This window comes from Bactrocera oleae, chromosome 2, assembly GCF_042242935.1.
Source record: "Bactrocera oleae isolate idBacOlea1 chromosome 2, idBacOlea1, whole genome shotgun sequence".
Lineage (NCBI taxonomy): Eukaryota > Metazoa > Arthropoda > Insecta > Diptera > Tephritidae > Bactrocera > Bactrocera oleae.
Window position 1 is genome coordinate 19,282,493 of NC_091536.1, and position 12,211 is coordinate 19,294,703.

The following is a 12,211-nucleotide window of genomic DNA, read 5'->3' on the forward strand; positions in this document are numbered from 1 at the left end:
GACCACAAAAAAATTTTGTGAGTTGATAAATTTTAATTGGCCAGAAAGAGGACTCTCCACAGCTTCTACTTGTAGGAGACTTAAGTGAGCATTAGGTTAAATTAGATTCTACAGCTGATCTCTGAGGTGAGGATCGAACATGACCCGCTAAAAATAAGTCCTCTTTGAAACCAGCAAGCTCCTTTAGTTTGTCTCCATGTATCGACAAAGCGCCTTGAACGCATCGCAAATCTGTTTCTGTTCAAGCAAATTCTCCTAGGTGATTAAAGGTGGGAATTGTAAGGTACTTCAGTCTTGATAGCGTAAGTCAAGGCAGCGAAGAAGAAAGTTTTGAGATGATTCTACCTCATCTTCTTCTTAACAACTTAAAAAACTGTTATTCAGTGAGAGTTTTAACCTTAGCACAACTAGCAAAAAACCAACTGAGCTGAGGGCAAGGAGTCCTATAGGCCTTTAGCGATTTCTCTTGATTCAGAAGGACCGCACAACTGCGCAAATGTAAGCCGAAAAAAAGCAGCGAAGCTCTGACTTATTACCATTCTGTTGCTTTCCTTCATCATCAGATTAACAATATTCTGCTATTTCGCTATGGCTAAGCACCACTAGTGGTATTACCATGAAGTAGCTCGATGCAATTATGGTATTGCGATTAGGTATGCGCTAATTAATCTCCAGCATACGGTCAATAAGCTTAAGGCTATTATCGCCGCCCTGCTATCGAAGTGTATGCTTACATCTATGAAGTCAGTTTTAAATCGTTTACTACCTTAATTGCTAAAAGTTATGTTAGAGAAAGAAGGTTGAAAGCCTAAAATTTTTTCATCCTAGAATATACTCGGCGTTTTGCCTAGAATTAAAATAACCTATCGGTACGCAGAGGTTACAGTTTTAATCAAGTCTTCCTGTGCTTCTTTTAAAGTGATGGATTTTGATTTACTATTTTTTCTAACTATCTCAGTATCAATCTTCATTCTACCGCTTTTTATTTTGAGGTTTATCGTCAGAGGGCAGGTAGGTAGTCTTGATTTCTATTTTCAGGAAAACTATCGAATTCTTCATATATATACTAGAACTGTTAGGATGCTAACAATAAGGCAAGGAGAATAATTGATTTAGAAAATAGTTCTTCACCATTTACCATGAATTCACATACATGCAATACAACACGGTACACGCTTTTCTGAACGGGATTACTTTGTATATAGAATTTTCACCTATATACCATATATAAACGACAGGTGAAGTTTTCGGCTAAAATCGCAAAGTAATTGTAGAAGTCCTTACGTAATTTTTATAATATCTCAATCTATCCGAAAGCATCAAAATCATTAGTAAGATGCTTAAAAGGCTTTCTTTCGAGCATATGAGAGTAAGGAAATCTAAGGAACTACTCGCAAAAGCTGCCAGGATGATGTTAAAGAAGGGCTGAGCGACTTTTATAATCGCTTGGTATTATATTTCTATTTGTTGCTACATTATTTTTTATACTAGCTGTTTCTTCGATTCGCCACTCTAGAAAACTTGAAAACAAGACATTGAACTACGTCCTCTTTTGATAAAGAATGTGTTGTAGATGTAAAAAATATATAATTTTTCCTTTGAATGTTTCCTCTTCATAAATAATGTCCGTGTCTGTTCAAACCACAAAGATGAAAGATATATTGTTTCGAGTATTTCGCTGGAGTCTGAGATATCGTTTAATCGTCTAAATTTTAAGCTCTCAGACACTATAATTTCACTCCTCTTGTAACTACGCTACAGCTGAAACCCCAAATAGTGTAGCCCCCTTAACTGTACTGCCAAGTATATTTTCGCTTTAATAAAAACCCACTTCACCCGGCAGACAATGTGTGTATAAATTCCCAATGATTTACTATCGCCAAGTTTTTCCTCCTGTTGCTATGATTGTGTTTCTTAGATGAGACCTTCAAGCATTCAACAAATGCTTTTCCACCCTTCGCCATTTGTGTCGGCAATGTTTGCTGGCATTTAACTAGCTGTCGAGCAAGGTTGCGCGGCGACCAGGAGGGAGTTAAATAAGCAAAGCATTGAAAGAGGGTTAGTTGTATGTTTCAATGAAAATTCACATACACAAGGACTTTCAGCGTGGTGTCTCAGCTTCAGCTTCGCTTCTGCCTTCAAACTTCCCCTTGTGGCCTTCGACTATTAGATTGGCTTTTGCCTTGTTAGAAAATCATAAGAAATCCTTGAATTGTCAATTCGCCATAAGGGTATGTTTCAGTGAATTTATATTTTGTCTCTTCCACTGTTGCTTCTTCTTCCTCCACTGCTTGTTTTGATTTATCTATGTTTTTGAGTTGTATTATTACTTCTTTTCCTGTTGTTGGCATTCATTTAGTGTTCCCTGCTCGTTATTACTCTACGACTTCGTAAAGCACGAGAAAAGCAAGGACTTGTTGTACTCCATCGACCAGTTATTCTGCGGAAAGTGCTCGCTGTGTGTTAAGCACAAGGCGAGGGGGAGACGCACGCGCTCACCGAAGCAGCGTACAACCTGAAAGTCCTGAAGCAAAGTGGTGGTTGCATTTCCTCGCTAACTGGCAATGCTTGTTGGCGAAGTTTTTAGCTTCCTGAGCATTGCTGCCTTCAGCGCTGACACAGTTTTCCAGTGCAATCCAACGGAGTCGGATGTTTACGTTTTTGTTGTGTCCTCGCGTAGTGTGCGGTTGTTTTGCTTCGTTGATAGGGACTTGCGTCGCGTAATCATTACGTTTAGTAGTAGTTGTACTTGCCGATTGCCGTTAGTTTTTATGGTACCTGATTGGTTTAGGTGCTTTTGTCCACAGCCGGTTTGGAGGGAACTTGTTTCGGCCACTTAAGTTCTACGAACGTCTTTGTTTACTTGTTGACTTGTTATTATTCGTCAATTCTATTGGAGCAAGTTTGTTATTCTTTGTTGGACTAGTTTTTATGAAGCAGTTCTTGGTGCTAGTGACTCAGTTTATAAGTCGGTGAGTCGACGGAGTTAAAAACTGCTTCCGTGTATGTAAAAAATGTAAATGTTTTTAGAAGTACAAAAAAATTATTTTCGATTTAAAATTATTTAAAATTTTTATAAGTATACAAAAAATTTAATTAAATTTATATCAGTAAGTTGCATATTATATAATATATTGGAAAAGTTGGTTTAAACAGTTTTTTTTTAATTTACTTTAGTTGAAAAAAATTAGTTTAACTTTTCCTGAGAAGTTCTAAACAAATTTAATCTTTGTTTCCATTGAATTTAAAATTACTTAATTATCAAAATTAATTATCTAAATTAAATTAAAGTAAATAAAAAAAATTATTTAGTTTAATATTAAATTTCATATGTAATTGACAAAATTAATTACCTAAATTGAAATAAATTAGAAAACAACATAAATTTAAAAAAAAAACAAATTTAAATTAATACAAAATTACTAAATTAACAAAATTAATCACCTAACTTAAATTTAATAAGAAAAGTAAATAAACTTCATTAACAAACTTAAGTATCGAAATTGACTTAAAACGAAAATTAGTTGGTTTAATATAAAACTACTTATGTAATTAACGAAATTAATTACCTAAATTAAAATAAATTTGAAAAGTAAATAAATGCTTTAAAAAATTTAAATTTAATATAAAACAAGTAAGGAAGGGCTAAGTTCGGATGTTACCGAACATTTTATACTCTCGCAAAGTCATGTGGTATACTCGTTTGAGATTTCTTTGTGGATTGACTGATATTTTCGGTAGAAGGTCAACTATAGGCACTGGGGCCACATATTTAGTACTTAGGGGCTTGAACAGTTTTGGTTCGATTTAGACAATTTTTGGCCACAAAGTGGCATACATTAAACGTATTATTCACGTAAAGTTTTACCCCGATATAATCATTGTTGCTTGATATGCATAGTGGAAAGTAAAAGAATCAGATGGAATTGAAAATGGTATTATATGGGAAATAGGCGTGGTTGTAGTCTGATTTAGCCCATTTTCGCAATATAACATAGAAATATGAAAAGAACGTTATGCACCGAATTTGGTTGAAATTGGTTAAGCAGATCTCAAGATATGGGTTTTCACCTAAAAGTGGGCTGTGCCACGCCCACTGTCTAATTTATATGGGGAGTGGGCGGGCTTGTCACCCGATTTTACCCATTTTCACACCGTCAATAGAGGCTCTAAAAACGGGCGGGACCACGTCCACTTAAAAAAAAAACTTCTAACTGCAGATGCCTCTCCATAATGTGATCCTGTGTACCAAATAACAGTCTTGTATCTTATTGCGGAGCTTAGTTATGGCAAGTTATTTGTTTTTGATTAATGGCGTTTTGTGGGCGTGGCAGTGGTCCGATTACGCCCATCTGCAATACCAACCGTCTCACGGTACCAAGAAACATGTCTACCAAGTTTCATAAAGATATCTCAATTTTTACTCAAGTTAGAGCTTGCACGGACGGACGGACAGACGGACGGACGGACAGACAGTCACCCGGATTTCAACTCGTCTCTTCATCCTGATCATTTATATATATATAACCCTATATCTAACTCGATTAGTTTTAGGTGATACAAACAACCGTTAGGTGAACAAAACTGTTATACTCTGTAGCAACAGGTTGCGAGAGTATAACAATATAAATGCATATTTTTGGTAAAATGTATATACATTTATTATTTATGTCTTAACAAATATATTTTAATTTAGTAAAATTAAGTTAATTAATTTCATTAATTTATTAATTATAAACATTTTTGAAGGTAAATTAAATATCATGGTTTCCTAATTAACTAAATTTAAATAAATGAATTCATAAATTCAGAAATTATGTTACTTAAGCTAAAGCATATTACAATATATTTTTTAATGTAAAATATATGTTTAAATATATATATGTGTGTATTTTGTCTGTATATAACGTTCCACAATCCAATACATACCCACTGGATTAGGGCAATCAACCCCCAAAACTCTTGTGCTTCATATTTTCCGCCTCCCACCCACACATACCCACGTCATCAGAGTCTTTGTTTAGGTTACATATATACATACATATAAGTTTATTGTTATATTTGATTATACTATATATATATATATAATATTTTAATTCTTCGAATCTACACCCACACATATGCTTTTGTAGTATGTATGCAAATAAGTACATATGCATCGTTGTATGTGAAGTAATTTAATTTTATATTCCATATGGTAATTTCCTTTCCTCTTTTCTTCAGTATAGTGTTAACCCGTTGTTTGCCGATTTTTTCTTATTTTTCTTTTGCTTACTTCTTAGAAGTGACATTTGCATTTCAAAACGGATTCTTTCATGCATTTCCGTCTGCGAATGACCCAAGTGTGATGATTCATCTATTTACTAGTTAGTTAGCTGACTTGTTGTTGTCTTTGCATATTCTTTACTAATATATGTATGTGCATATATTATGCTTTCGTTCAAAATATAGCTTTTGTTTTAACATTTTTGTTGTTTTTATAATAAATTTTACGTTAGTTTTATTAAAAGAGCAAAACTGTGCATAGAAAAAGTCACCATAAAAATTAAATAAAACAAAATTTTTAATTAAATTAAATTTTGTATTGCTTGCTTTGTTAAAGTGTATGTTTTGTTATACCCTGAACAGGGTATATTAAATTTTCCACGAAGTTTGTTATTGTTTTGTTTTATCTTACTATAACTTCTTTCTAAAATTTTTTTATACTTGATTATTAATATATATGCATATCTCATATATTTTTATTTTATAGGCCAATAAAAAGATCTTTGGAAACTCCAATTTTTTTTATCATCTTTCCATTTTTTAAATTTAATTTTCAATATGATATTTGAATAAGATAATTATCAACGAAAATAATAAATTTTTTAATAATTTTTTTTTTCAAACCAGTCAAATATTTTTCGAACTAATACTACTATTCCAAAATACTGAAAACCCTACATAGTTATTTCTTACTTTTAAGTGGCAATGTATACATCTCTGCGTGATTCAGTATTGTTACTATTCGAAGCCTTTGTTCAATTTCTTTCATAATTATAACTATTTAGCAGGTTAAAATAAAAATTAAAGACATAACTTTCAATGAGATCATAAACATTGTCTATGTATGTATGTACTTGTATGTGGGCGGGTACGAGTGTATGTAAAGCATTTGCAAACAACACAAAGCGATTCAATTGCACTTTGGACTTGGCAAGAAACACATCACAATTTACCTAGCAAATTTGTATTAGTAAATGCATTTATTTCTAAATATGTATGTATATAGTAAGATATATATGAAATTATATAGTAACTATATATATGTGTATAAAAGCATTTATTTTCTGTATGAATTTTCTAAAAACAACAATTTCTTTCTCTTATATTTGCAGCAACAACGTAAAGCCAGTATAAACACAGGCGGCGTTAAATTTTTAGTTAAGGTAAGATTTGGAAAAATATTATTTTAGGCATTCCTGTAAAATATCTACTTTAATTTTTTTAAATTTTATTTCTTGTTTTAAATTTTTATTTTTTCTTTCCCGTTTAAATTGTTTTCATCTTTCGATATTTTTTAAATATATATGTAATTTTTTTTTACTTTTTCTTCTCTTTTTAAATTCAATTTTACTTTTTTTTATATTAAAAATAAATAAATACTTGTTTCAATCTTTTTGTATTTTTAAATTTATTTTTTAAATATTTATTTAATTTTTTTTTTACTTTTTCTTTCCTTTTTAAATTTATTTTTAATTTTTTTTTATATTAAAAATAATTAAATACATGTTTGGATATTTTTATATTTATTAATTTTTTTTTTAATATTTATTTTTATTATTAAATATTGTTTTTACTTTTTCTTTTATTTTTCAAATTCAATTTAATTTTTTTTTATATTAAAAATTAATAAATAATTATTTTAATCTTTTTGTACTTTTTAATTTATTTTTTTATCATTTATATAATATTTTTTTACTTTTTCTTTCCTTTTTAAATTCAATGTTATTATATTTTTGTACTAAAATAAACAAATGTACTTAAATGAAAACTTTCCTAGCGCTCACCCACACAGCTTGATAATCAACCAAAGTAGCTTAGATCAGCGTTAAGTAAAAAATAAACACAAACAAATTCGCCCACTCCGCCAATAATCCATTTGCAGTTTTGCGTCAACACTTTGTGTAAACTAACTGTTACCGTGCAGCTTTTGTTGGCTTTTGTTTACAAAATACAGTCTCGCAGCCACTTTTTTCGCATGAAATTCCACAAGTTTTCCTATTTTTTCTTAGCTTGCTGCTCTTTGCTGTAAAAAGGTGTAAAAATTGCCAAAATATTTGCAATAAAAATGTGTATATATTGCTGCGTACACATATGTATATAAACATTTGCACATACTTAAGTTTGTATTTATTTATTTTTTATTAACTTTTTTTGCAATAAAAAACATTTATGACTGCAAAATGCCATTCAACTTGAAAATCGCCTTCATTAACAAAAACAAACACAAACAAAATGAACAATTGCACTTTATTGTGCCGTCTGTGAGCGGCAGACAGTCAAGTCGCACACCCCTCACGGCGGCGTGGACAGCGAGTTGCCAGCTTTTCTGAGTCGCCGTATAAAATGCATATACGCACACTTATACATCTGTATATATTTATATTTCTGTATATAATAATGTCTGTATGTGCTGTGATTTACCGCTGCTCACGCTAGTTATTACAAATTACGGTAATTTGTTTACGTTTGTTTACTTTTCATTGCTTTTGCTTAAGCATTTATTTGCTTTTGCTTATTATTTTTAAAGAGTTGTCATCTCATGCAATGCTATGCCATGTCGTGCTCTGTGCTTTTTCCCGCACTCATTTCGCATGCATATAATTTTAATTGCCTGCGATCCGTTATTATTATTAGAAGCTGCCGGAAAGCATTTGCATTTTTTGCAGCTTCGTGAATTTATGCAATTCTGTAATGTGCGGTAATCGCTAAGTTAATTTCTCATAAACATTGTTTTCTAATTACCGCTAGAAATATTTTAATGACTTTTGGAGGATGCTAAGTTAATTGTACTATAGTCGTACTTAAGGTGTGATTTTTTTGAGTTTTAGAACTTAAGAAAAAGAAAATTAAAAAAAAAATTGTTAAATAAATAAAATAAAGCCCAATTTTTTACATTGTTATTATATTTTTTACACATTTCTTTTTTTGTTATTTTTTGCTCAAATATATTTCGTAAAATTTTTGCTTTTCATTGCGTATATTATTACTTTTTTTCAATTTTTACATTTTTTAATTATTATTTTTTAATATTTCCTTTTGTATATTTTTTCCTTTATAAATATTGAAATTTTTTTCAACGTCCGTTACGTGAACTCATTCTTTGTTTAAAAATACTGAAAAATGGTTTTTCAATCGATGGCATTTCATCGAAATTATTTCAAGGCAATAATTTTCAAGTGTAATTTTTTTGGTTTTTTGTTTCGCAAGCTTTTATTTAATTGTTGCATGGTTAGCAATCATATTAGCCACATGTGGGCATGCAGAAAATATTATTTTTGGCAACAAAAAGTACATATTCTTTATATATTATTTTTTGCCACAAAAGAATTTTTAAAAATATACTGCCTACATACAGATTCTTAAGATTTCGGTTAAAAACAATAACACAACTTAGCAATAAATACAAAATTTGGTTATATTATACTTTTTTAATATTATTTGTTTACAATATTATTTTAAAAAATTATAATTTTCAATTTTTTTGCACTATAATTTTGTAACTTTTATTATATTTTTGCTTTAATTGATTATATCTTTATTTTTCATATTAATTTATTATTTTTATGTATTATTTTATTTTTGTAATTTCAGCAAAGCTCTGATTTATCTTATTATTTTTATACGTTTTTTTAAATTTTTTTTTTTTTTTATACAATATTTGATATGTTTTAAAAGTAAAAACTTTTACAAAATAAGTAAAATTTTTACAAATTTATTTTTGATAGTTTTATTTTCTTTACTTTTAATAAACTTGTATTTATTCAAAAAATATAATTAATATAAATATGTATGTATGTATATACATATATTTTTCAAGTAAACAATTTCGAATTTTGAACAGCATTGTCCTCTTTTTCTACAAATAATGAAAAATAAATTTTCGTTACTTATTACTTCAAACGCCATCAAATCGCTTGCGAAACAACACACCTGCTCTTATAAAGTTAACATTTTTTTATGATTTAGTTGCGCATACGCCCCCGACAACGATTAGGAAATTTCTACATATTCTTATGACTGTCAGCAATGTAATTGACTTTGACACAAAATATTATACCCAATTGTAAACAAGAAAAGATTTTGTTTTATCACGACACCTACACGCCCTGTTTTACCGTTATCCTTAATGTTTCATTTTCTTTTCTATTCCATTGACTGCTCGGATGTGTTTGAGTACTAGCTAGCGTGCGTAGGTGTCAAATTTTACATAATACAACAAGAACAGCAATGTATAACAGTTATATTAATAAAATGTATGTATGTATTTTTCACGAATGTAAACAAATCGATATCGCCAGTCAAAATAGACGCGAATACATTTTTTTCTCATAACCACCGAAAATCTTTCTATGCTCACTCTGCTTTAAAAAAATGTTACGACGCAAAATAAATGATAAAAATAAATAAAATAATTGCAAAATATCGCTACGAAAACTTCCACAGGATGCCTACATAATCCTGTTGCGTTCGGCGTTACTCTGCTCGCCACTCTGCTAATCCTCTTGTTTTACATATAATATTTGTGTGTATGTGTCTTTTATGTTTTCGCCGTCTTTCGCATTACTTTCAACACCCTTAATTTTTATTTGCTCACGTAAATACATACATGCAAATACATACCATATACATTCAAAAAATTTATATATACATATGTACTTATATAAAATGCGATGTATTTGTTTACAAACTTTGTATATAGACATCTACGCATGTCCTTGTCAGTGGTTATACTGAAGGTTACTACGTTTATATACAGATATATACTCACACATATGCATATATACATACATTCAACGACTTTATTGCTGCTATTTTTATTACAAATGTATAGCATATATTAGTACATATGTATATAAATCTTATATCGTATGTGTATCTAATAACTTTATATAAATTTCAAATATATACAAAATAATTATTTTACAGCTTCGTGTTGTTGTTGCTGCTGCTATCTACCTGTTATTCTGTTTATATTCTTCATTTTCGCAACAAGCTGCACGAATTTCTGTATTTACCCTGTGTACTAGGAGTTTACCTTTCTCTCTTTATCTAACTTTGATTTACCTTAGTATTTAACTTTTGTTTCATTATTTAGCGAGCTTTTAAGCTCTTGTAATGCTACCAAAATTAATTGAAAACCAAACTCAGAAAATTAATTTTTTTTTTTTGTATTAAACAGAAATTTCTCATTTCGTTACTGAAGAACTGTTTAGTACATAACGGTTGGGATTATTACGCCGTTAGTAAAAAATTACTGTGCTCGGGGTTTACGACAGAATTGCTAATTTAACTTGTTAACGTTAGAAAATTAAGAAAATCGAAAAACCCCAGATTTATAGACAAGCACTTAAGGCTCTTAAGCTTTCTTAAAGCGGTTAAAAATGGAAATTTGAGACCTTTATTTTATCTGAACCGATTCCATGTGATATAATGCCACACTTTAGTGCTATTACTTGTTTAGAAATAAAACTATAATTTACAGTTGCTTTTGAACTTTGCTAAAGTCAAAATAATAAAAAGCAGACGGGCTTTTTCGGGAGCAGGTCACCGTGAATCATGTAGACATCAAAAAATGTTTTCTGTGAAAATAATTCGCAACAGAATTTTCGAATTCGAAAAAACTACTGTTAGTTTGCGTGTTTGTAGAAAAAACTGCAGCAATTTGAAAAACGTCAACAATATTCCTTGAAAAAAATATACCATAAGATAGAAAATATTGTGCCTAAATTATCTGGAGTGTTAAAAATGCAGTTATGGTGAACACGAAAAAAACCGTTATGTGCTAACATACATATTTACACCAAACACTTAAGCATAAGTACGCAAAGCTAAGTATAATTTTTATAATTTAAGAAAACTTTTAAGGTTAGATAATTTTGCAACCATCTCTTTTGCTGCATTTAAGTGTCTAACTAAGATTTAATTGTTGTGTTATTTAAATATTTATAACACATTTCTGTGCGCTCAGATCACATCTACCTTTCCCAGGGCTCCATTTGACTGAGCATACAAACTCACTACACGCTTCTATGATTTGTAAATAAACCATTTTGTTGTTGGTTTTTTTTTACAAATTTCGCATATTGCATTATTGTGACGCCACTTTATTGCCCATTTGCGTCCACAACTTCTTTGTGTGCCCACGCAACTGCTGAACAAGTCCTACATAATTACGGCGTGCATGGGTTGCGTATACGCACTGTGCGCCCATTTCACTATGCCTGTGGCTACTGCTAGTGTATGTGTGTTTTGGTAAATATTTACGCAACGCTTACAGGTGTGTGTGTGTGTACATTAGAGGCAGCAACAGCAGTCGACTCAGCCTAATAAAAACTTTACAACACCAATGCGATGTAATAAATTGAAATAAAATGTGGAAAAAGACAAAACAAAACAAACGTTAATGCTGGGGGAAAAAAGAAAGTAAAAACGCTAACATAAACTCACTTCCAAGGCCATATCGTTACGCCTACGCCCAGGCCAATAGAACGCCTCACACAGCTTTTGCTAAGGACAACTGTTGTCACTCGTACGCTATAAGCGTTGGTAGTGGAAAATTTTCGGTACTATTCATTTGCCATAACCTCAGTTATTTGGCGAAATTCATTGAGGAATTTTCGGTGCTTATTCCACCTTATTTCTCTTCTTGTTTGCTTTGTTGCGACGTCGTGTCTCTTTTAGGCGTCCAAATGTGTTTGTTTTACTTTTCAGTTACTTTTGCGCTTGCTTCCAACTATATATTAGGTATTTACTAGCCAAAAGCATTTCTACATCTTCCACATACATGTTTTATATACTATATATGGTACAATTTTCCACCTAATACCTTCCCCACATCTATTCTGCCGCTAGTATCACTGACCTTACTTCATTTCACCATATCGCCTATAACAACCAGCAAAACAAATATGTCTGGTATAAGCTGACTCATCGTTCACTTTCGCTT

General features: G+C 30.8%; 1 protein-coding gene across 1 annotated transcript in view; it reads left to right on the plus strand.

Annotated features, from left to right (window-relative positions):
• Window positions 1-12,211, plus strand: part of REPTOR (repressed by TOR) — a 68,871-nt gene that overhangs the window by 9,087 nt on the left and 47,573 nt on the right. The window contains exon 2 of the mRNA XM_036377837.2: window positions 6,378-6,428. The gene's annotated coding sequence lies outside the window, so the exon portion shown is untranslated. The remainder of the gene's footprint in view (window positions 1-6,377; window positions 6,429-12,211) is intronic.